The sequence below is a fragment of the Natator depressus genome, chromosome 5, assembly GCF_965152275.1.
Source record: "Natator depressus isolate rNatDep1 chromosome 5, rNatDep2.hap1, whole genome shotgun sequence".
Classification (NCBI taxonomy): Eukaryota; Metazoa; Chordata; order Testudines; family Cheloniidae; genus Natator; species Natator depressus.
In genome coordinates, this window is record NC_134238.1 from 120,787,974 (window position 1) to 120,813,540 (window position 25,567).

Consider the following 25,567-nt stretch of genomic DNA (forward strand, 5'->3'; position numbering starts at 1 on the left):
CACTTTGCTCCAGGTTTATTAGAACTTCTTGTAAGCAATGGACTTCCATCTGTTCTTTGTGTGCAGATTTCATTATAGTAAAAACCAGAAGTGTTTCAGGAAAATTAAGTAAGATTATTACTGTAAGAGTTACAGTAAGTAGCATAATATATTTCAGAGTGGTAGCCGTGTCAGTCTATATCAGCAAAAACAACGAGCAGTCCTTGTGGCACCTTAGAGTCTAACAAATTTATTTGGGCATAAGCATAAGCCCAAATAAAGCTTATGCCCAAATAAATTTGTTAGTCTCTAAGGTGCCACAAGGACTCCTCGTTGTTTTAGCATAATATAAGAATTGGATGAAAAAAATTATGGTAAACAATTTATTCTGCTTGTGAATTGTTGATGAGCAAATCACAATTTTCATGTTTGTTCCTTATTCAAAACAATTCAAAACAATATTTTCTGCAAATAATTCTTGGTCCGGAGCTCATTCATGATTGCAAATAGTCAATATGAAACATTTGAGCTGTTTTGATTGCACACATGGTTCAGACGATATGTTTCTGTGCCCTGACGGGAGAAGTGGAACTTTTAAAGCCAGCATTCCAATTTGAATATTCCTTATTATGAAATCTAGATTTGCTTTCTGCAATATATGTTTATAATTTGCTCTTTCTGCAAATATTCTGCAATATACGTTTATAATTTGCTCTTTCTGCAAATATTCTTGCCAGCAAAGTTCTTTGTAACGGTCTGGATTGAGCAAAGCACTTAAACGTGTGCTTAATTTTAAGTGCATGAGTAATCCCATAGACTTCAGTGGGACGACTGCTGTGCTTAAAATTAAGCATATGCGTTTCCTGGATCAAAGGCGGAATATCTGTGTGAAGTGATCCTAAAATGGGCCCAGAAACTAAGTGACTTTGTTTAAACAATTTGAATGGCCATGGATATTTTTTTTCTGTATTTGCCCAGCTATAAATATTCATGTGGAAAAAGATACAGTTTGTTATGGTAGCTAAGGGAAATGCTGTCTTTAAAAGTGTGTCAACAATGAGCTAGTTTTCTTACAATGTCACATTCTCATTCCTAAGGTTGACAGTAGGATAAGTTACCAGTCTTGACAAATGCTCGACCTTTTCAACTTTTGACTTAATGACTGGCTGTGTTCCCCCACCCATTGGAAGCTACCCGAGGAGTTCATTCACCGAGCACACACGTGGCATGGACACTGTGAAAAACGCCACTCTTGCCATTGCAGTTCTAAGGCACCATATCTGGAATCATGCATTGGACTAAGACCTGGCAGAACCCTGCAAATGGAGAAAAAACAAACAAATCAAGGATTGCATTAAATAGCTATGAATACATTTCTGCTGCTGTACTTGAGGGATATTAAGGAATGATGATTGGAGTAAGTATTCAACATTGGTAATTGGTTGAGGCCTGAAACCTCAAAGGGATTAAGGCATCTAATTCCCAGTGATTGATTAACGGGATTAGGTGCCTAAATCCTTTTAAAGATCTGGACTAGATTATCCCCTTGAGTGGGAAAAACCTATGGGAGAGGAATATTTACTAAGGAAAGATAATGAGATTCCTCACCCAGATTGTTCTAACCGTCATTCCCTTGGAGGAGAGGGAGCAGAGGCAGGCGGTTGTTCCTGTCCCTAGATCAGCGTATTTTAGGGCATCCATGTGGAAGGCTTGCCCCATTGTGCAGTTGGAGAGACATCATGCTGCCATTGTCTTCCCATTCGTGCCTGTGTTGCTCTATTCCCCTCACTCTGAAGGAAAAACCCGATAGGATTACCAGGTAGCAATACTAGTCAGAATGGCTCTTTTCCAGTTCTTCCTTTAGCCTCTCGTAAATTCTGAAAACCCACAAGGCACCAGCTGAGCAATAGTGGTACAATGGAAAGTCTGTGGGTTCAAAGGAAGATGGGGGCAATGCTACGCCAGGTTTGCTCCTGTCTGTTCTAACACAGGTAGTGTCCTATGGATCCATGCAGTCCATGGACTCGTGGGTCATGCTCCTCCCTTTTCCTCAACCCACCCAAACAAACCCTTCCCATACAGTCAGGGAGTGGGTTTCTCCAGAATTTGGCTCTAGGGTGCTGTGGTAGAGTGCATACCCCACACTGGCAGTAACAGGGTTAAGGGGAGCTGGTGATACCAATCAGCCCATTCCCTGGCACCTGGTGGGGAGACAGGTAATAAAGGATTAAACCCAACTGGGCAGTTTCTGTAAAGGAAGGCATGCGGGGCAAGTGGCACAGGATACTTAAGAGAGAAATAGAGGGGTTTTTCCGCTCTTTAGGAAAGGACTGAAAGAGGGACTTGTGGGAAGGAACTTGTACCTGGTACTGTTCCTGAAGGGAGAGGGCAGCTGGGGAGAAGCAGAGTCCTAAAGTAGGCCTGGAAAAGAGAAGCTACAGGGATGAAGACTTGAGAGTCGTTGTTTTAGGAGAAGCGGGGCCTTCATGGAGAAAACCCTCAGAAGCAGCCCTCTGTAACAAGGCGGGGAAGAGCAAGGAACCTGTGGAGGACTGAGCCTGGGCAGGGTGGAAGAGTTTTTATTCTGCCGCGTTTGGACATCATTACTGTGGAAGAAGTGGAACCCTTCATGTGACCTGGCTGGAGGACCATGTTACTGCATCTACCACTGATGTCCGGAGGAGGAAGGTGAGGTAGAGGGGCTGCAACACTAGGCCTTGCCATAAATAGGTGCTCGGAGATGGTGAGTCTATGATAGGTGCATAGGAAGCCATGGAATCTGAGTAAGTGGGTCTTTGGTCTCCCAGAGTCCTGCTCCCAGAGAGCAGAATGAGAAGTTTGACTGCATTCTGCTCCGTGCAAGTACCTGACTCAAGCAAAGTGTGAGCAGCATCTGGCCTGTCCCTATATAGATCTTACTTCCATCAGGGTCATGTTAATTATAATGAAATATATGAGTAGATCTGCTAATGCAACTATAGAGACTATTTTTTAACAATCCCTGGTAGAAATTTCAGATGACATTACATCAACTTTCCATTGCTCTCATGGATCTCAGTAAGGGGTGTCCTTATATATCCAGAATGGCATCTCTTTTACTTATATAGGGCTATACTGTACAACTCTTACTCACTTTGGTGAGCACGTACATAAGTGCTATCTCTGAAGTCACGTGCTCACCAAAGTGTGTAAGAGTGGTCTTCGACTATAAATTGCACCCAGTTGCAAGAATCTCAGGATGCGAATCCACAACTTAATGGAACAGGCTTTTAAAGCAAAGTTAAGAAAGCAAGACTGCTCCCACACTTTCAGTCAGATGTGTCCCTACATTTGCAGGCAGGAGGAAGGAGAGGGGACAGGACAAGAGAGGCTGCATGGGGAAGAGGGAAGCTCAGCTGCTGTGGGCAGTTCTTCAGACTCCAAATTATAATCACAAGAGGGAGGAAACAGATGCAAAGTCTGAGGAGCAGAAATATCCAAAATATAGAAAGGTTACAATGGTAGACTGTGAAAGAATAATTCACTGGATACGTCAAGCTTCACAATCCTGTCAACATTTTAACAAAGAACAGAAAATGGCAAATATCCATGACAATGAGACAGGCATGTGGATAGCATGGAATTAACCCTCTGTATTCAGTTTAAAGGGCTGATTCTGTGAACCCCTACTCAGCTAGTCAGTCTGACTGACCTCAGTGGGATTACAGGCTTCTGATGTGAGCATGGATTTGTGGAAGGAGGCCCCAGAACAGTCACCTAGCCAGCTTTGGTGGTCATAACTAGATCTGTAGAATACATTTACAGACTAGATTGTGCTCTAGGCATACACTAGGATTGTGCTCTAAAGCTGCCCAGCAACATCTGCAACACCCCAGAAGTAGCCCCAAGGGACACTGCCTTAGAGGTCTCTCTCTGAAGCATAATTCCTCCCTTGATTTCTTCAGAGGGAAAAGATTACTGAGGGGAGTAAGGGTTTGCAGAACTGAGCTCCAAAACAGTCTTCTAGACCTAGGTGTGGTCACTAACCACAGCTGTGGGTCTATCCCAGATGACTGTTGGCATTTAATGACACATCTCAGATTTCCTCAGTCTGCCTTGTTGTCCTGTGTTAGCTCATCAGCATCTCTTCTGGTGAATGTTATCTTAACGGGCTGCTCTTCTGGCTGTTTTACTGAGGCGTCTGTCCCTGCATGGCATAGCTAGAAAAATCAGTGAGCTAGATTGTACTTATTGGCTCGGCCCTGAGCCAGTGGTTCCAGTCATCACTGTGCCTAAGCCACTGTTTCTCAGATGTGGCCATGGCAGTTTCCTGCGCAGCATCAGCCCCTCCCCTTCCTCCCTGTTGCTCCTGCATGCGCTGCCTCTCCAGAGACACAGGTGGGGGACACAACGCTTAAGGAGCTAGGGGAGGCTGCGAGGAGGGGGTGAGGAGGCAAGTGATGGGGGGCCCTGGTGGAGGAGTAAGGAGGCGAGCGGTGAGCCAGCAGCAGGGTGAGGAGGTGGGCAGGGGGGTCTGGCTGCGAGCGGGGGAGTGAGGAGGTGAGGGGTGAGCCACGAGCCAGCGGGAGTTCTCGCAGCGGGCAAGGGGGTGTCTGTGGCAGGGGAGTGAGGAGGCGAGTGGCAGGCTCATGGGCAGCGGGTGGAGCCCCCCCTGGGGAGGCTAGCCCCCGACTGCACCCCTTCTGCCTGCGCTCCTGCCCCTGGCATCTGGAGCCCCGAGACCCCCTGTCCCCGGAGCCACAAGCCCCCAGCCCAGAGAAGCCCTAAGCAACCGCCACTCCCCCCCCTCCACCTGCCCAGAGGAGCCCTGGGTTGGCTGAATCCTGGAGCCCCCACACCTGCCTGGAGGCGCCACCGACCAGCTACAGCCATGCCTCCTTCCCCTGCCCTTCCCCAGACCCAAGCCACCTAGAGATGTTTTCCATTATTATTTGGACTTCCATTGTGTAAAAGCATTTTTAAATTTACTTCAGAATTGTTATACAGACAGCCACTTTTACCAAAAAAGCAAAAGAAACAATAATAATAAATAATAAAATAATAAAGGTGCAAAGCATCTTATTTGTGTTTCTATTCTGTTAGGTCCAGTAAAGACTAGAGAGCGAGAACTGTGCATGGTTTTTGTTACTGAGTCTGCAAAAAAACAAAACAAAAAAACCCCACCCCAAACCTAACATAAATAAATTACAATGATGTATATATGTGCATATGACTTTATTAACTTTAGGAAAAATAAATAATTTTAGGAAAAAGTGTAAGTGCAATAGCTGATGGACGCACTCTGAGGCCACCAGAAATGTTGTTGTGAGAACCCTGGGCCTAAGACACCTTTTGGAGTCGTAATTCCATGCCTGCTTCCCCCTTGCTCCAGGATGGGAGTAGGCACTGGGTGCTGGCTACTCTATGCAGACTGAAATGCCCTGCCCAGTGAGTGAGCAGGGAAGATGGCAGGACTCCACCCTTTCCTTCCTGGTGGCTGGCCCTTTTAAGGGGAGTCAGGGCCCAGTGTGCCTATGGTGGGCTATAAGGAGAATGAGTCCATCTCAGCCCACCTGAAAGTAATTAATTGCCTAGCTGGCAGCTAATTAGTGCCTGGGTTTGATAAAAGGCTACTTTCCTCCACCAGATCTCTGATGCTCCTGGAGAGAAGGTGCTCCCAAGGAGCAGAGTTCCCAGAGAAAGGACTTAGGGAAGGACCTTCCAAATGGCCACAGGCTGCCCAGTTGGTGAGGTACTGCATGCTGTCAGGTTGCTGGTGGGGGCTGTGCATCAGCCACAAACTGGTAGGAAGTGGTACAAGGAGCTGGACCCTCCAGGGAGAAAGCACTGAAGGAGTTGCTCCACCAAACTGTGGAGACCATCCAGTGTACTGTTTGTGACCTTGAGGCCGGTGAAAGGGGGAAGTGGCCCAAGGAAACATTAGTGAGTTTGAGGAAGCAGACCTTAGAGGCTTAACATAGGGTCTCTGAGCTGGAACCCAGCGAAGGAGGGGGGCCTGGGTTCCCCTACCAGTCCCTGAGGAAGGGGATATAAAAGCCCCCCCCCCCCCTTATGCAGGGAGGGGGCCAAGGACTATTGAGCCCGAAGTAGGATTTAAGGCCATGGATAAGATCATTTGACTTCTGTTTTATTGGACTCTGTTACCTGGAAGGGCTGGGATTATAAGCAATCTGGCTGGAAAGCTGAGTCATGAGAAGGGGTGAACCACTGCAGGCTCAGGGCAGTCAATTGGGGGCAAAGTAAGAGGCTGCTGCACTGTTCCTGGCCACGAGCACACCAGCCGGTGAGTGACCCCCTTTGTACTGCCCCTCCCTGCTCACCTGCTCCAGGGAGGGGGCACCAGTTTATTCCTCAACATCTGGACCCAAGACCAGGTTGCCCAAGGAGGGGTGTAAGGGAGGTTCTGTGTGGGTGTGTTGCCCAAGTCAAATCCACTCCTATTTAAAAGATACTGGGCAAAATTTTCAAAACACCCCAGTGAGGTGGGAACCCAAGTTCCACTGAAAGTCAGTGGGGTTTAGGCTTAGCCCTTGTCTGTCGGTTTGGCTCCCAAATACAATCTGCTCCCTAAAAAGGGGGAGGGGGGGGAGGAAGTGCTTCTTGAAAAAAGCAAACTTCGTCAGGGGAAAAAAAAACTTCATGATTTTCAAACCGTAACTTGTGGTGGTGGTTTTTGTTTAACTTTACAGCGCAGGACTGGTGAGCAGAATAGCAGGCCGGGGAGGGCATTTTCAAAGGGGCTGTAGTATGAGGAGGGGATCTGGAGACAGGGGGATCAGGTTTCAGGAGGGTCCTAGTTTGGTGGGACAGAGGGCTCAGGAGTGCAAGTTGGGCCATACATCTACGAAACACTGCCTTCTGGGCACGCTTAATAAAAATCTTTCCTACAATTCAGCCTCTTTGCTGCATCTATTGCAAATTTGAAATGGGGTTAAGGGAGTTAGGTTCCCAGCTTTGCAGTTGCATGTCTAAATCCATTAAGTCTCTGAAAATCCCAGCTTTTTTTTTTTTAAAGCCTAATCATTGGGTGTATGCAACACCGTCAGTGAAACAATTGGGCTCAATCGTACTTTTGCACTTCTATGGGTTCAGGATCAGACCTCTTTAAATTTGTTTTGCCTGGCAAGTATCAAAAACAAGAAGAACTGAAGAAGTGAGTTTTTTACCCAAGAAAGCTTATGCCCAAATAAATCTGTTAGTCTTTAAGGTGCCACCGGATTCCTCATCGTTTGTCTGGCAAACTTGTCTGTAGTCTTAACCAAGAAGAAGCTGGGGGACACCTTGCTGTTCCTATGGGGCAGCAGACAAAAACACTGACACATGGGAGGAAGTATGGTTGAGACTGGTGTTGACACAAGGTTATATATTTTTTTGTAGGCAACGGAGCAGAATGTGACATTTATTCATGGGAACCTTTAAATAACACTGTGCTGGAGGCACTGGTGAGATGGTGGACTATAGGAAACAATGCTTGAAATTGACAGGTGTGTGATAAATGGACTTCACTTTTTAGGTTGGTTCTGGAGTACACGGAAGAATTTAAACATCTGTTCAGGGAAAACAACTCCAGGGGCATGAAGCCTGTTTTAAAGACCAGCTGCCTAAAACAACCTCTTTAAGGAATCACCAAGCATTAAATTACCTGTGTTAAGCAAACACTCAATGCGGGAAGAGGAAGCGTGGATAAGATGCTACCTTGGGATGTCAGAGTCCTGGTTTCAATTCCCAGTTCTGCCACAGCTTCCCTTTGTCACTTCGCTCTCTGTGTCTCTCAGTTCTCCCTCTGTAAAATGGGGATGCAGCATCCCTATGAGTAGAGATACACTAAAGATTGTGAGAAGCTGAGATACTACAGTAAGGGGGCATGTAAGTACTCTGAGATCAAACCTCACTTTCAACACTGCCAGAGAGTCCTAGCCACATTCTTTACTAGGAGACTGCTTTGGACTGTAATGCCTATAGGGCACATGTGTATACAGAGGAAGGGTCCAGTCCTGCAGTGGGCCCACTCACCTTAGTTAAGTTAGTCACGTGCTTTGGGTCCCTCCAAGATCCAGAGCGTAGTCTGTGCACACTTTGTATAGCTCTGTGTATTGCTCTAAGGCCAGGTCTACACCTAAAAGTTAGGTCGACCCAGCTACATTGCCATGTATTTACGCCAATGCAGCATCCGTGTAGACCCTGCGTTGCCTACATTGACTCTTGCTGGCTTTCAGAAGCCGTCCCACCATGCCCTGCACTGACAGTTCAATCAGCACCAAGGCTCCTGGGGGGGACATGCACTGTCAACGCAAAGAGCAAAGTGTAGATGTGCACAAGCACTGTAAATGGAGGTCAGTGTAAGTTAGGCCAACTTAATTTTGTCACATAGACAGGCCCTCAGTAACAAACAGTTAGACTAGACCAGTGCTACTTGAAGTGGTGGTCCGTGGACCGGTGCCGGTCCGCGAGCCATTGGCTGCCGGTCTGCACGCACATTGGAAAAAAAATTGCCGGTCCCCCACATCCGATAGCTTGAGAAGCACTGGGCTAGGCTGTTTAAAATGTGTTATTTGACACAATTAAGGAAAAAAAAAAAAAGGGCTGAGCTGAAACCAGATGAGGAGGGCAGACTTTCAGGGAAAATCAACCAGTCTAACTCATTAACTGCTGGAATCTGGCTCCATTGATTTCAATCGACTGTGAGTGACCTCTCACTTCGGAGCTAGGAGGGGGATGGTGGTTAAGACAGGATTGCCACTTATTTCTTCCCCTCCTCCTCTCCCCCCCAGAAGGAAACACATTCAATATGCCCAGCAGGGTATGTGACGTCCACTGGGAGGGGAACCAAGCCCACTGCGTCCATGATTGTATTTGAAGCCCATCTTGCAGAAGCCACACTCAGTGGAGTCTAGCAGAGCGCACAGGCTCAAACTGTGAACATCTATGCAAGCGGGACTGGTTGGATCTTGTTTTGGAGGTGTAGCGCGCGCACACACACACATATATTTTACACGTGACTCATGCTGAGGGGGGACCACTCCTCTGCGTTTGCAGGGCTGGAGCCAAACAGAGAGTGTCTAGTTCATAGAGCCAGGGGAATTCTTCAGTATTTTCCCCATAATTATTCAGTCAAGCAAAAACTGAAATCTTTTGGGCTCTATTTAAGCCTTATTTGTATTTGTTCTTGTGAATATTCTAACACAGGCTTTTCTGGGAGGAAGGTGCACGTACTATGCAAATAGCAGAGTGTATTAATGAAAAGTGACTTTCCAGGCGTGTCCCTATGAAAAGAGGAACAATGCCAGCGGACGCAGGTGTCCAATGAAAACTACTCAACACGGCTCTACGTTTGACTTTTGGATGCTGTGTGCTCACAACAAACTGCCTCTGAGCAAGCTACAGACCAAGCGTTATTTACAGAATTTATCTGACTCCTAATTTTGAGGCCACCCAATGCAGTTTTTTTTCTGGTGTGAACTGATTGCAGAACAGAAAAAGAAACTAAATTTCTGAATTTTGCTAGATTCTCCCTGAATTCTAATCCCTCCCCCCCCCGCCACCCTGGTATTAGATTGTGCAACCCTACTCATCTTGGCAAGCACTTACTTATGTGAATCAGTGGGACTAGTCATGTGAATCAGACCTTGTCCAGATGAAAAAGTTGCACCTCTTAATGTAAATCAGTTTTTGAAACTAATTTAGCTAAGCCAATGCAAACCCCTGTGGGAACAACCGTTTTTTTACAGTGGCTTTTTTGGTTTTGTGTGAACCAATACCGAACTGACTTACAAAACTGAAATAAATCTGAATTATGAGCATGCATGCAGATGTGTGCATCAGTTTAACTAAACAGCTGTGAAATCACACCTTTAATTACACTGGAGCAGCTTTCTTGAGTGGACCGGCTTTAGGTGCTCACCAACGTGAGAGATGGCTGCACACTCTGGCCCTATGTATTCTAGAGCCAATAAAATATGTAATAGGGCTTGTATAGGGCAGATATTGATACTACGAGTTGGGATCATCGAAGGGGCCTTGGGAGTTAGGTTTCCAAATCCTGTTGGTTTTCTCAGGGAGTTGGGCCCTTTCAATATCCACCCATAAGTCAGAGGTGACGTGTGTGTGGGGGTGTCATATACCCCTCCCTGATTTCTTCCTTCCATTTAGCACAGAGGTTTTCAAACTGTGGGGTGCACCTTCTAGACCCATCACTTCCTGCCAGGAGCCACCAGAGTGGAAGCTGGTGGGAGCTGCTCGGGCCCCTGGCTCTCCACGCTGTGGGAACTGGGGTATTGGCTGGCTGCCTGGTAGCCCTTCCTGTGCAACTCCCCTAACTGAACCACCTCTGCTTGGCCAGAAGCTCCCAGGCAGGGTGGGAAGTACCACTCCGAGCTGCGTCCTGACATGCTCTTGCCTTTACCCTGAAGGAGCGCGGCCCTCCTGGAGCTGGCCCCTGCCTGTGGAGCTTGGCTGCCAGGAAATGAACCCCGAGGTGCTCGCTCGCTGCTACCCTGGTGCTCCCGGCTGTGTTGCTGCTCTTCAGGCCAGAGGCGATGCGTTAGATGGTCACGTGCCCCCACCCGAACCTTTAAATGGTGCACCTCCCCACTGTCAAGAGTTGAATGTCATCTCTGCCATAACTCATCGCTTCGTGTGAGGAATAAGTCCCAGTTCTTAAGCGCAGTGGAAGCGGGAGCGGGGGGGTCGCTTTCAATAGGCTTATACAGTGACAGTAAACACAGGGGAGTAGTCGGGCAGATCCTCAGCTGCTGTCAGTTGTCATAGCACCACTGACTTCAAAGGAGCGGTGACAATCGATGGCAGCTGAGGATCTGCCCCATGTAATTGAAATTGGAGAAGCACTAAATTGAGTGTCATGCTGTGAGTTACATAATTAGATGTGTAGACAGGGAGATCTGTTGGTACCGTTGACGAGGAAGCAAAATACAGCTAAGAATCCTGCAGAGTAATGATAGAAAATGAACTACCATTTGTAACAAAAAGTTGACAAATACACTCCTGTAGAAACAGAGCCATGGTGAATAATAAAACATACAGGTGAAAAATGTGTACAATTAGTGAGCAAACTGGAGTCTGAATGAGTTAACGGTGCTTTAAATATCAATTTTTTGTGTGTGGTGAAGGGTAGCGGTATAATTAATCATTGCTTGTACGTGAATTGGGTGTTCATATCATCTCAGAGTCAATCTCAGGAGTTCCTACAGAGAATGAGATCCTTTCTAGAGCGGTTTGAACCATCCTGTTAGAGTTCAGTAGTGAATTGTATCCTTACTATAGGCTTTCATAAGAGTGAATACAATAAAATTATACAAAGTAATGAATGGTATACTTGGAGTAGATTGGGCACCTTCTCATGAGACATGACCAAGGGACCATTCAGTGAATTGAAAAGCAGCAAATACTTTTTTCATTAGCCTGTAGAACTCATTGCCACAAGATATCACTGAGAACACGATCTTAACAAGATTTTAGAAAGGAACTGGATATTTACATGGATAATGGGTGAAATCCTGGCCTTACTCTAGTCAATGGCAAAACTTCCAGTGACTTTATTTAGGGCCATCATGAATAGCCTGAGTTATAATTGTAAAGAGTTAAAAATACCAAGAGTTGTGGAAGGGATATAAGCCTTCCTACTGCAGGGCGAAGACAACCTCTAATGGTGGGGGTTAAAAGGAAACTTTGCTTGCCAACAGGTTATTCGGTAATGCTTCCTGCTTCCTTATACCTTCCTTTGAAGCAGCTGATGCAGGCCACTGTCAGAGGTGGGATATTGGACTAGATGGATCATTGGTCTGACCCAGTCTGACAATTCCTAATGCTCAGACAACCTAAAGAAGAATCTGTTACAATTCTGTAAGTTCTTAGAGTAATTTTTATAGAACTTTGTTACATTTCTAACCCTTTTGGCTTCATCCTTATTAAATTTAGTGTCATTTTTCCATATGGGAAGATACCAATGAGAAAACATGACTAGTCACACTGACACATACATTTCCATGTGCTTCAAACAGAAGCAGCAGATTATCATTTTATCCTGTACCGCTGAGATCTCCTTTTAGATTCACATGATTTCTTCTTTGATCTAGATCAAAGGCTTTGGACTTCAATGATGAAAGTAAGGTCAGTGTTAAAGTAAAAAGTTTGAAAAGTTTAGTAAGTTTATAGGGTCGGGGAACATATCAGTCTAGGTCCATTGAGATTCTGACACATTCAGGAGAATCTTGTTGGATAAGAACAAGTTTCTTTGGCACTCAGATACTTTTATCTATGAAAGATTAGTCTTCACATTGTTTTCCAAATACTTCATCAACTTGCTTCAATTGAGCACATGAGCCCCTTGTCCCCACCGACTCTGTTCCTTGCTCTTCTTGTGCTGGCTTCTTCAGTGTGCATATCTTCACTGCTTGTGCGAAGCTCTCCCGCAGCTTCTGCTGTTTCAAATAGCTTTCCTGTATCCCGCTGCCTCATTAAATCCCCATCCATAGTTACAACTCAGCTGGAAATTCAGGTTTTCTCTTTTGCCTGCAACCCTTAACTTCTCTTTCCTCCTTCAGCTACTTATTATTTAAGATCTTGATCCTGAAAACACTTATGCACATCCTTACCTTTAAGCATGTGAGTAGTCCCATTGAAGCCAATGGAGTGGCTTGTCTGAGTAAAGTTAAGCAAATGCCTAAGCATTAGAAGCAGCCTAGCTTTGCAACTACAGTATATGATCTAACTGTAATGTTTCTGGGTATTTTTTTTTATGAAGGATCCCATACAAAATAAAGTTGTTTTGTATTAATATGTGGTGTTTAAAAATGCAAGACACATGAATGTGATTATTCCTAAGCCTGTCAACTTTCAAAATTGCACAGGATCTGGTTTATCACTTATTTATGAGCCTTAATATTTCAAAGCAGTTATAAGCTTGCCTAAGCATTTCGCCCCTTTGGAAGATGGTGTCTGAGTCTGCCTTAAAAATCCTCCCATTCTTCCTTTTCCCCCACATAACTCTCTGCTGCTCCTCCCTTGCTTAATAGTCCCCAAATCATTGCAAGCTTTCCTCCAACAGAAGAGGGTTGCCTTTGGCTCCCCCTGGAGCACATGAATGCTACTCCATGGATTCACCAGAGGGGCCATTAGAATGGTCTCAGGTGCTCCTTCTTTAAAGGGGCCGAGGGTTGTCCTTACATAGTGAATTTCAGCCCTTGTCAGATCAGACATAAGGAACTGAATTGAGTCTCTGCATAACAGTTCTGATGCCATCTCCAGCACGGTTCTTTCCTAGCTGCCTATTTTTACAAATACTTTAATGCGTCAGTGCAAGGATACCGTATACCACGAGAGAGAGATGTTTGTGGACTGTTAGTTTTGTCAAGCACATTTATCACCCTGATCAGACCCGCACTATCTCTTGTAGGAAGTTTGGTTTATGTGCACAATGTTTTAGTGACAATAAAATCACTAAAAATTGCATCGATCTACATACAGCACTTATTCCACACCCCCAGGGTTTGTCATAAAAGCTATGAAGTTCCAATTTAGAGATTGCAATCAACATTACTAATCCTGGATAACTGAACATAAGGTACTTAAATCCATCTTCTATATGAAAGTGTTGATTCTTACATCTGCTGAGCACTCATAACCTCCACTGAAATTAATGGAACTTCCCTAAAAATGATTTCTTTTCTATTTAGGAGTCGAAACAGGGGCTTAGGAACCCAACTTCAGAGGATATGAACACTTTGGCCCACAATTCTGCGGTTTCATAATGGCTTCAAATTCTCAAACATCACATGCTTCTAAGATTTGTTGATGCAAGAATGGTGCAATATTTTCCAGTTCACATTGTCTACTTTCAAGTTTTATTTCCTCCACTTTATAAGAGGAGCTTCCATTCATGGAAGGATTGTTAGTGGTTCTATTACAACCTTTTTTTATGTATGCAACTTTTTATGTTACAAGCCTTCAACTTTTGTCTTTTCAAGGTGACCTGCAAGTCTTTTTATTGAAGTCTTTCAGCCGTAGCAATAGTGGTTGACTGCTCTCAGTAGCTAAGCTACCCACGATATTCTACACAGCATTTTGGAGCAATGCTCAAGCTGGGGTGGTGACAGAAATAGCTGATCATGTAATAACTTATCGTTGAAAGAAAAGAGATGGGGACAAGAATGAGGGAGAAGTTGGTACACATCATGAGATCTTGGGCAACACAGAATCATCATCTTTCCCCTCCTGCCCCCACCTCCTCCCTTTGAGATCTGCTTTAAAACGGAGTTAATTTAGCTGAGCAGAGCTGTGATACTTCTGATAGCGTGGGACAATGATTCTAAGTTTCCTTCGGTAGACCGTCTTTCTGAGACGTGTGTTTGACAGAGGATGTCTTGATTTTATCCCTAACTCTATGGATGCAAATGGTCTGAGTGCTCGACTCTTTTCTAACCACAAATAGAGCTGGTTCCAAATAGCCCTGGTTGCAAATAGCCTAACTAGAAACTTTGGAACTGGATCCAGAACTGCATACCCCAGGCCCAATTCTGAAAATAAACTCTACCCCACCTCTGTATGGTGTGAGCAATATTCTCACTTTTATCGATGCAGCTGTCAAACTGTGGATGAAGAGTTTCTCAAATGAAAGTGGCAGATAGTATTTGTAATCTGTGAAGAAGATGCTTTTATCGAGGTCCTGTCAAAGGATTACTGTTACTGGGGAAGTGCTTCTTTGACAACTCCCGCCTCAGCTAGGCTTGGAACTAGAAAGACTTAAGCTACTTTCCCAGACTGGAAACTTAGATAAGTTTGCCTTTATTTGTGTGGTGGGATTTTATCTGTTATTCATATACAGTAGGCTTTTTGTTTAAACATTTGTATAGTGCCTAACACAATGGGGCCCTGGCTTCTAGGCATCACTGTGAGAACAGCAAAAGTCCCATGAGAAACAATTTACCTGGCTATCCCCTGAAACCCTGATTCAGCAAGCTCCTTAACCATGCACATGGGTAGGTCCACTGACTTCAATACAATTGCTCACATGCTTAAAGTTATGCATGTATTTCACTACCTGGTTGAACTGGGGCTCGAGAGAGGAAAGACCCAGTGGCCTGAGCACATGGGTTTGAGAATTAGGGAATCTGGGTTTCTAATCCAAGTTATGTCATTGTGTAACCTCGGAGAAGGCACTTTACCTCTGAGTGCCTTAATTGTCCCCATCTGTGAAGTGGAGGTAATACTGTCTTCACGGAAGAGTTGTGAAAATTAGTGTTTGTAAAGTTCTTCAACAAATGGAATTGTGTGCCTGCATATGAGTGTGCAAAATCACTGCAGGTGCATGGGTGAGGTATTGCATGGGAAACCAGCATGGACTCTGAGTAAAATCACAGTAAGAGCCTGCCCAAATGTAGGTGTGTAATTCTGCACATACAGGTGGACCTCCCTCCAATATTTCATCCTGTACGTCCCAAGAATATTATCGTTGTTACGTAATGGCTGTTAAGCTTTTAGGGATGACATCTAATGCCCACATTCATGTACAAATTAGTCAATGGTGTGAGGCTGAAGTGAGACCGAGGTGGCTGTGATTGAATCAGGTCAGAGCAGAAATTCTTCTTCAGCAGCAGCAGTAATTTGTGTCTCTTACAGCAGGGATTTCTTGAAGCATCCAGGATTTTCCATTGACTTGGAGCAAAATTTGGAGATGACAAATTACAGCTCGGTAAATCAGTGTATGGAAGCATAAACTGGTGTAATTTTTGCATGAACGACAGGGGCAGACTAATTGGGTCACTGCCCAGAATGTTCTGCTAGAAACAGGCCACAGCAGACGTACCTCCTAGCTAGCTCAGGCGTACATCCTCCCTCTTCCCATCAGCACCCCTAATACAAGGCAGGCAAACACTGGTCCTGCACACAGGCTGGTGACAGTGCTGGGATCTGGGTGCAAATGGGTGGTGCTTGGATCTTGGGAACAAAACACGGTATCTTTCTGATCATTCATGCAGGACCAGAGCTTAGAGGAGTCTACTGGGCCTAGCAGCATTTTAGACCCATAGTAAGAAAATTCCCAGGGGGACAAAAATGGTTCACATGTAGGTAAAGTTAGATAGCTGTTGATTTCATGGGATGGTGAGTCCCATTGTAACTGAGAGCAGAATTTTGTCTCTTTGCTCTGTCTGACTGTTGTTGGTTTACCGATCATTCCTGGTATTAGCTTGGCCATGAGACTTGATAGTTACAATTCCCTTTCAGCAGAGCATCCAGAAGCACTTCTCCATCCCCTATAGCTTGTTCAGAATGCACACTGACTAACTCACAAGAACAATAGAGAACCTGTTATGCCCACACTGGGGCGGGGGGAGGCTCCCTGTGAAAGCAAAACTTCCATTGACTTAAATGGGAGCAGAGTGAGGCCAACCCTGAGCACTTTGGAAAATGCATACATACCATTCAGTGACTCTAGAATCTACAGCTGTTTCAGGTCTATATTCGCGACCTATGTGAGAAGTGTTTGTCCTTCCCATCTTTCAGGATTCTCATCATCATGCCTTAGTTGACTGTGTCTGTGCTATGCTGGGGTCATAAAATGTTGAACTCATTCTCCATCTACTCAGTTGTGTTACAATTCTACTTATCAGGCTTTTCTTTTTCTAGGATGCTGTTCTGAATGTCCACTCTTGGGTTCATGTTTATATTGATTTTCATTTCCCTTGTGTTTTCAGGTTAGGACCTCTCTAATTTCCTGTTTTAATTAATACCGGTAATGAAGGTGAGGGTAGCATTGTGTTTTAATTGCAGTAGGACTTTGATTAGCCAGACCTCACTTACCTTATCTGGCCACAAGGTTGTGTTCTCCTGGGGGTTTCAGATAAGTGAGATTTGGACTCCCATTTCACCTCCTTCAGCAGAGAAGAGTGTCTTGTTTTATGCTGTTTCATTCTGACAAAGAACATGGAAGACAGGGTAGGTTGCTAGCTGGTTTCTCTGAGACTTCATATGAAAACCAAGAAGTCTTTATGAGACAATACAGCATAAATGATTTTGAACAGAATTTTCTTCAGTAAATAAAGGCCTCCTCATAGGTAAGCCTTTATATACTCGAGTCTCTTTGGTGCACGAAGGCTTCTCTTTGGTCTGCTGAGCCAGCTAGTTCTTATGGGGTAACTGAACTCATTTTAAAAGTGAATCATAATCAGGGAGTAGCTAAGTGTGGTTTGCAGTGATTACTGCTGTGATTACATGAATTTCAAGTGCCTGCTTTCAAGTGTCCCCCACCAAGGCATTCTCATTTAGGTTCTCCTGTACATAGTAAATATTTTTACACTTTCAGTATTTTAATTATACTGTACCTCAAGCAGAGGGGTCCCTTCAAAATAAAATAATTATTATTAAATCCTCAATAAGGAGATCAAAAAAATCTTGATGCCAATTATGAGTGATAGGTTCCTCTGAAGAGACTGATATTGTATTTTAATAATAGATTTTGTCGTGTAAAATTAATCTTGGCCTACCTGCTTTTAAATTGCAAACATATGCTTTTTGGGAGCCTACCTTTCCTACTGTTCATTCTTGAGGGAATGTAAGCAACTACAAATTCAGAGTTTTCCATCCTTCCTGATAGGCTCTCCCTTCAAGTTCTGACTCAAGCAAAACTCTTTTTGTCTTCACTTGAGTCAGGATTGAAGCATCAGGGCCCAGAATGGAAATGCTCAGATCTAAAATGCTCTGGGGATACTTTTGTAAGAGGCCAGTCTACACTCATTTTATTTATGGGATGCATGTAAAATAGACCCTTTTTTAAAATTCCTATTTATCCTAAATTGAACGGAAATGCATTGGATTTCTCAATGGCCACTCTCATCTTCAATCCAGCCCCTTTCATTAAACTGACGAAGAATAATCTAGATTACCTTGAATGTACACAGCCACATCTGTTTCTCTGAATGCTCATGACTCACCAGTTTGCTCCTCATTTTTAACCTTGTCTTGTAGTTTGAAAGCCCATTTAAATAATGCTGCTAGGCAATGATTATGGGCTTGTGTACACAAATATTTAGTGCACGGCAAGCTGGGGTGCAACTATCCACCATGCTGCACTCCAAGTGTTCATATGGACCCTGCTGATGCTCACTCACAGTTCCCCTTGCTTTGAAATAGAAGTCGCGGGTTTTTTCCTCAGCTTATGATGGGTGTAAGAAGGTGTAAGAAAGAGGTGGAGGTGTAAGAAAGAGTCCTTAATTTCAGCCAGTCATTTCAAGTCAGTGTGGGAAGTGCCTGGCTCAGAGGTCATTATTGCTTTGTTTGTTTTCATATTTATTTTTGATTCATAAAATAGGGCCCCATCCTTCTGAATGAAGGGATTTGGACACAATTTAATAGTGAAAACATAAGACTCAATTTTTCAAAGGATTCACTAGTGCTTCCATTTGTGGGCACCCAACTTCAGATGCCGAAAAGGGGGCTGATTGTCAGAGGGCAGGTACTGAGCACTGCCTGAAAGCCAGGTCCCTTTAAGGTGGTTCATGCTGGGAACCCTGAAAATGAGGCATCCCAAGTCACTAGTCACTGTGGAAAAATTGGGCCATCCTGTACAAATTTTGGATCTATCCATAACAATAGCTAGAAGATTTCCTGAAGTAACCCATCCTCTGTTCCCCCACCAACCCTCTTGAGGTCACCTGAGAAAAGCTACTGGCCTTACTCTGGACCCCGAAGGCGAGCAAACATGGTCTCTGTGGAGAAAATTCCATAGCTGGCAGCCCTTCAGTGGGAATACCCTGCGAGCAGCTCCCAGGCAAGAAAAATAATGACCCCAGTGAAGTGCTGAAAGCTTGTAAGTTGTATTACATGTTGCCATGGCTAGGGTATTCATTTCCAGCACTGGTCTTTCGCTAGCAGTTAAACCAGACTAGAGGATAGATTCACCTGGAATCTACAATAATTCCATTGACTTCAATGGAAGCAGCCCTGGACCCTCAGCCTCTGCATGGCAATGCTGCAGAACCCTAGTAGATGGTAGCATTACAGAGATGCCTCAGCAAGCGTTTTCTCCGGTACCAAGTGAGTGCAAAACACTACCATCCTGGTTTTGCATCTGTCAATGTGCTGCATTATTCCTCGGAGTATAAACATCCTAAAAGGGGAACTTCACCTTCCAAAACAAGCTCAAGTCCCCCATAAGAACAGGCTGACTCAGCGGACCAATGGTAGGTTTTCATAGAATCATAGAATATTAGGGTTGGAAGAGATCTCACGAGGTCATCTAGTCCAACCCCCTGTTCAAAGCAGGACCAACACCAACTAAATCATCCCAGCAGGGGCTTGGTCAAGCCGGGCCTTAAAAACCTCTAAGGATGGAGATTCTACCACCTCCCCAAGTAACCCATTCCAGTGCTTCACCACCCTCCTAGTGAAAGAGTTTTTCTTAATATCCAACCTAGACCTCCCCCACTGTAAAATGAGACCATTGCTCTTTATCCTGTCATCTGCCACCACCGAAATCATCTTAGCTTCATCCTCTTTGGAACCCCCCTTCAGGTAGTTGAAGGCTGCTATCAAATCCCCCCCATTCTTCTCTTCTGCAGACTAAATAAGCCAAGTTCCCTCAGCCTCCCCTCATAAGTCATGTGCCCCAGCCCCCTAATCATTTTTGTTGCCCTCCGCTGGACTCTTTCCAATTTGTCCACATCCTTTCTGTAGCGGGGGGCCCGAAACTGGACACAATACTCCAGATGTGGCCTCACCAGTGCTAAACAGAGGAGAATAATCACTTCCCTTGATCTGCTGGCAATGCTCCTACTATTGCAGCCCAATATGCCATTAGCCTTCTTGGCAACAAGGACACACTGTTGACTCATATCCAGCTTGTCATCCACTGTAATCCCCAGGTCCTTTTCTGCAGAACTGCTGCCGAGCCAGTTGGTCCCCAGCCTGTAGCGGTGCACGGGAGTCTTCCATCCTAAGTGCAGCACTCTGCACTTGTCCTTGTTGAACCTCATCAGATTTATTTTGGCCCAATCCTCCAATTTGTCTAGGTGACTCTGGACCCTATCCCCACCCTCCAGCATATCTACCTCTCCCCCAGCTTAGTGTCATCTGCAAACTTGCTGAGGGTGCAATCCACACCATCCTCCAGATCATTAATAAAGATGTTGAACAAAACTGGCCCCAGGACTGACCCTTGGGGCACTCTGCTTGATACCGGCTGCCAACTAGACATCGAGCCTCTGATCACTACCCGTTGAGCCCGATAATCTAGTCAGCTTTCTATCCACTTATAGTCCATTCATCAAATCCATACTTTTTTAACTTGCTGGCAAGAATATGGATACCCTGAAGAGTCTTGAGTATATAAAGGGTTATCTAGAGGGTCCCCTGCTACCAGAGTAGTTGTTTGGGTGGTGAAGGGAGTGAAAGAGGGAAGGAGGAAGAGTGGCACTCATGTAAATGGTAACAAACTTGTTCACCAAGGATTTCATTGTCCCTTACACCAAACTTCAGTCAGGCTCCTACTGCATAGAGGTTGGTGGCCTCTTAGGGCCCAGTTCTCTGTTGCCCTGCTCTTTGTGTAGCTGTTAATGAGACTGCAACGTGCTACTAAATCAGGATAGCAGTGGTTTGCTTTCACTTTGCTCTGGTGCAAATGTGCAAGATGCAGGGCGATGGGAAATCTGCCCCTCCGATTTTGTGCCTGTGGAGTTTCTTTGCATTCTTCCCTTGGGAGGGGCCGGGCTTGATGCTTTCCAGCCTCCTCAGCATGAGCAGGGCTTTGGCTCCCCACACCAGCAGGTTCCTGGGGATTTGTGGGGAAAGGCTCGGTCTCTACAGCGGCTCCCAGCCCCCTCTAGCCTGTTATCAGCTCTCTTGACTGCTGCTACCTGTCTCAGGGTTCTCTGGCCGGAGGCATTCCACATTGTTGCGAAGGAAAATGGGTGGTTAGCACTGACTCATCTGCCAAAGTCCCACAAGGTTGGAGGGTGCCGTGTTACCGCTTAGCCCATCTCCTTCCTTCTCCTTTTAGCCCAGACAGTGGAGAGGCTTCTGCAGGGCGATGGAATCGGGAGCACTGTGTAGCAGAGGTGACCCTCCCCTCCCCCGCATCTGCACAGCCATCCTCCTCTTCAGAGGCAATATTTGCAGTCTCCGTACTATCATGCGGAAGACCATATTATTGACCCGTGCCTTTTTGGTAGGCGTGCCTCTTGTGCAATGGAAAGAAAAGCCACTTACATTTTATTAGATGTGGAAAGTTAGCCTAATGAATCCTGTTTCTAAAAAGGACTCGTTGGCTCAGTACTCAGAGATTTTGAATGTTGTTATTTACACACACGTAATGAGTGGGCCAGGCACACTGCAATGCTCCAGCAGCTTCGCATCACTCAGGCAACACAAGCCAGCCATAGAAAGAACGTAAGTGGCGGATTATAGTGGATTTATGGTTCATTTGTGCCACTGAAGTGGGATAAAGCAGCTGCAGTGTGCCAATGAATGTGGGCCACGAAATTTTCTCGGTCTGATCCTGCATCGCTTATGGACTGTGAAGCTCGCCGGCCCTCCCAAAGCTTCAGAGTCTACACGGCTGTTTTTATCACTGTAGCGTGAGCCCCAGTCTGTAGACCTGGGCTCTGAGACTTGCTGCTGTGGACTGTCATTTGCAGTGTAGATGTACCCTAAGTTAGCAGCCAGGAGGAACAAGAGCCCAGTCTTGGAAAAGCTGCAGACTGAGCCTCTAAATCCGGCGTGGGACTCTACAAGAGGATGCGCTCTCCGGCAGCAAAGAAAGGTGAGCACAGTGGCTAAGAAACAAACCTCTTCACAGCTCTCAAGTGGTTGAGTTGCAAGGAGAGAATTTGTGTCTGGTCGGTCCCCTTATATCAAGCAGCTGGTACCTTACAAAGGAAAAAGTGGATGAAAGGCTCCAGTCTATGGATACTTTTGTCCACTCGCAGCATGCTGAGCTACAGAGTGAAGGAGAAAGGGATTCTGAGGTGAAAAGATAAAACCAGGTGCAAATGCTAGTCTTGGTCAGCATCATGGCCTCACAGCCTGCTGAGTATAGAGATAGGCCAGAGGCACAAGGGAGCGGAGCTGGAGAAAATTCATCTGTGAAATTGGTAATTGTAGAAGTTCGACAAGGACGTAGTGCTTAACAGAATTGAGTGCTAGGGTCTCTGCCATCCGGATGGTGCCCATTTTGGGGGCTTCAGTTAGCAATATTGACAAAGATCCAATATTAAAAGAATTCTTTACCTGGGTTACTAACAGAGGCAGCTGAATAGCAGAAAAAGTGATTAATGAGCAATCATTAATGCACAGTAAATATCATTCTGCTTGGATAGTAAAACTAAACCGGCCAGTTTCACTTTCTCCATGGCTCAGATTTATGAATTCTTATGTAACAGTTCAACACAGTTGTGTTTGGGTTTTCAACATTGGAGGGGAGAATTGAGATAAATGAACTCTTAAATGATTTTTTTTAAAAACATACTTCTTTCTTTTCATATTGGGCCAATTTAAACCTTGGTGTAGCTCTGCTGACCTTAATGGAGTAACATTTTGGTTTTGTGAAACCTAAGTTGAGGCATAATGTTTCCCATGTATTTATCCCATACTTTCCCATGTATTTATCTGTGCCCAATGAGTGAGCATCTCCCAGTCGTTAATGGATTTAGTCTCCCAACTAGAGCTGGGAGAGAAATGTCTTTCCTAGCCTGTGAATATTTTTGAGAGTTTGAAAATGTTTCCTGTTCTTCACTGGGACAAAATGGAGCTCTTTCAAAACCTTGGATGGAAAGCAGAAGGTGAGAGCTCCAGAATGGTCGATAGTACAGTGGTTAGAGTGCTCACCTGGGATGTGAAAGACCGGAGTGCAAGTCTCTGCTCCAAATCAGGGAGAGCAAGAACTTAGCCTAGGTATCCCACATCCTTACCACCACACTATTGACTATTCTGGGGTAGGAAGATCTCCCTTTCTCCGTCTCTAGTTTTAACCAGAAATTCCATTCTGGACCTGCGAAATCTTTGCTGATTTAGAGTTTCATTGAACCACGAGCAGTTTTGGTTTGGATGAATCAGCAATTTCTGATGATTAAAAACTGCTTGACACAACATTGAAGCATTATTCTTATTATCCCTGTTTACAGATGGGGAAATGGGGCAGAGAAAAAAGTAAATGATTTGCCTAAGTTTACACTGTGAGTCTGTGTCATGGCCACAACTTGAATCCCAGTGCAAAAATGCCATAACCACACAAGACTATCATTACTCTTGACCGTGTCCATTTGGCTTGGAGTTTGCCAAAAGCTTTTGTTTCATTCCTGAAAAAAGAAGGAGTTGTGGCCATTTGTGTCATGTGCAGGGTGTAGGGTGAAGGTGTCATGTTCTTGGAGAAGTCAATGGGGTCACCCGGATAACACCGAGGGGAGACTCTGATGCTGGTGTGTTGAGACAAAAACATGAACAATTATAGCATAAGTAAGTGAAGGCAACAGCTACTACTGAGAAAAAAGTGGATTCTGTTCTTTTTAGGAAAGCCCATGAGAGATGATTGATGAGGGCAAATGGTTGGATTAAATTCATTAACTCCTTGGCATCAATGCTAATATGCATTAGAGATGAGCTATGGCAAAGCTAATGCTAGTGATAGAAGAACTTCACAAAGTTTTGCTCATCTGATCTACCAAAAGCTCTTGAGTTTGCAAATCTGGCTTGAGAATCACAGAACAGACTTTCATGAAAGATTACAGTACTTCATAGAATCATAGGACAGGAAGGGACCTTGAGAGGTCATCTAGTCCAGTCCCCTGCACTCATGATAGGACTAAGTATTATCTAGACCATCCCTGACAGGTGTTTGTCTAACCTGCTCTTAAAAACCTCTAATGATGGAGATTCCACAACCTCCCTAGGCAATTTATTCCAGTGCTTAACCACCCTGACAGTTGGGAAGTTTTTCCTAATGTCCAACCTAAACCTTCCTTGCTGCAATGTAAGCCCATTCCTTCCTGTCCTATCCTCATGTTAAGAAGAACAATTTTTCTCCCTCCTCCTTCTAACAATTATGTACTTGAACACTATTATCATATCCCCTCTCAGTCTCCTCTTTTGCAGACTAAACAAACCCAGTTTTTTCAATCTTCTCTCATAAGTCATGTTTTATAGACCTTTAATTATTTTTGTGGCTCTTCTCTGGACTTTCTCCAGTTTGTCCACATCTTTCCTGAAACGTGGCACCCAGAACTGGACACAATACTCCAGCTGAGGCCTAATCAGAGCGGAGCAGAGCGGAAGAATTACTTCTCATGTCTTGCTTACAACACTCCTGCTAATACATCACAGAATGATGTTTCCTTTTTTTGCAACAGTGTTACACTGTTGAATCATACTTAGAATGTGGTCCACTATGACCACAGTGATCCACAGATCCCTTTCCACAGTACTTCTTCCTAGACAGTCATTTCCCATTTTGTATGTGTGCAACTGATTGTTCCTTCCTAAGTGCCGGTTAAAAACTGACTTTCATGCAATAGTTCAGCCCTTGTCCTTTTGGTTCTGGCCAAAACCAGGCAGTGCAGAGTAGACACATGAATCAAAACCGTTTAATGTGGCTTTGTTAGTTTTGGATCGGCTTGTGTGTTGGGTGAAATTTTGGGTCAGTAGTTACTTTATCCCATATGGTTTCCCTTATCCCTGTGGTAGTAGAGGCAAATTGGGACATACTTTTTTCTCACTTACAGTGGTATAAGTCCAGAGTAAGTCTGTTTTCTTCAGCAGACGTACTCAGGATTTAACACAGAGCAGAATGTAGCCCATTGAGACACATTCCTCCTTGTTGTAACTCCCCTGATCTTCATGGAGCTACATCAGTAATCAATTTGGCCTATTGCATGGATTATGACATTTTTAAGAAGAGGAGACAAACAAAGCTTTATTTTTAAAGATACTCAAGAAATGGAAATAAATGCGTTCACATGGCTGATATGTGAAGAGGAGAGCTGGTCAGAAGAAGTGAGCAGTGATGCATGGATGTGCACTGACATTTTATAATGTCAACTGATTTTTTTTTATTAAGGAATATACATGCTAAAAATCAACTGGCTTAAGGAAAACTGGTGTGAAACAAACACCTGAAGTAACCAGTGGCATTGGCTAAAACCAGCATTACATATTCTCTAAAGCTATGCTAGAGGTTCTAAAAAAAAAAAAAGAAAGTACAGAAGAACCTCAGAGCTACGAACACCTTGGGAATGGAACTTGTTTGTAATTGTGAAATGTTCCGAACTCTGAACAAAACGTTATGGTGGTTGTTTCAAAAGTTTAAAACTAAACATTGACTGAATACAGCTTTAAAACTTTACGATGCAGAAGAAAAATGCTGCTTTTTACCATCTTAATTTAAATTAAACAAGTATGGAAACTGTTTCCTTACCTTGTCTAATCTTTTTTTAAAACTTTCCCTTTATTTTTTAGTAGTTTACATTTAACACAGTACTGTGCTAAATGTAAATGTGCAGTATTTCCCTTTTTAAATCTCTGCTGCCTGATTGCGTACATCTGGTTCCAAATGAGGTGTGTGGTTGACTTGTCAGTGCATAACTCTGGT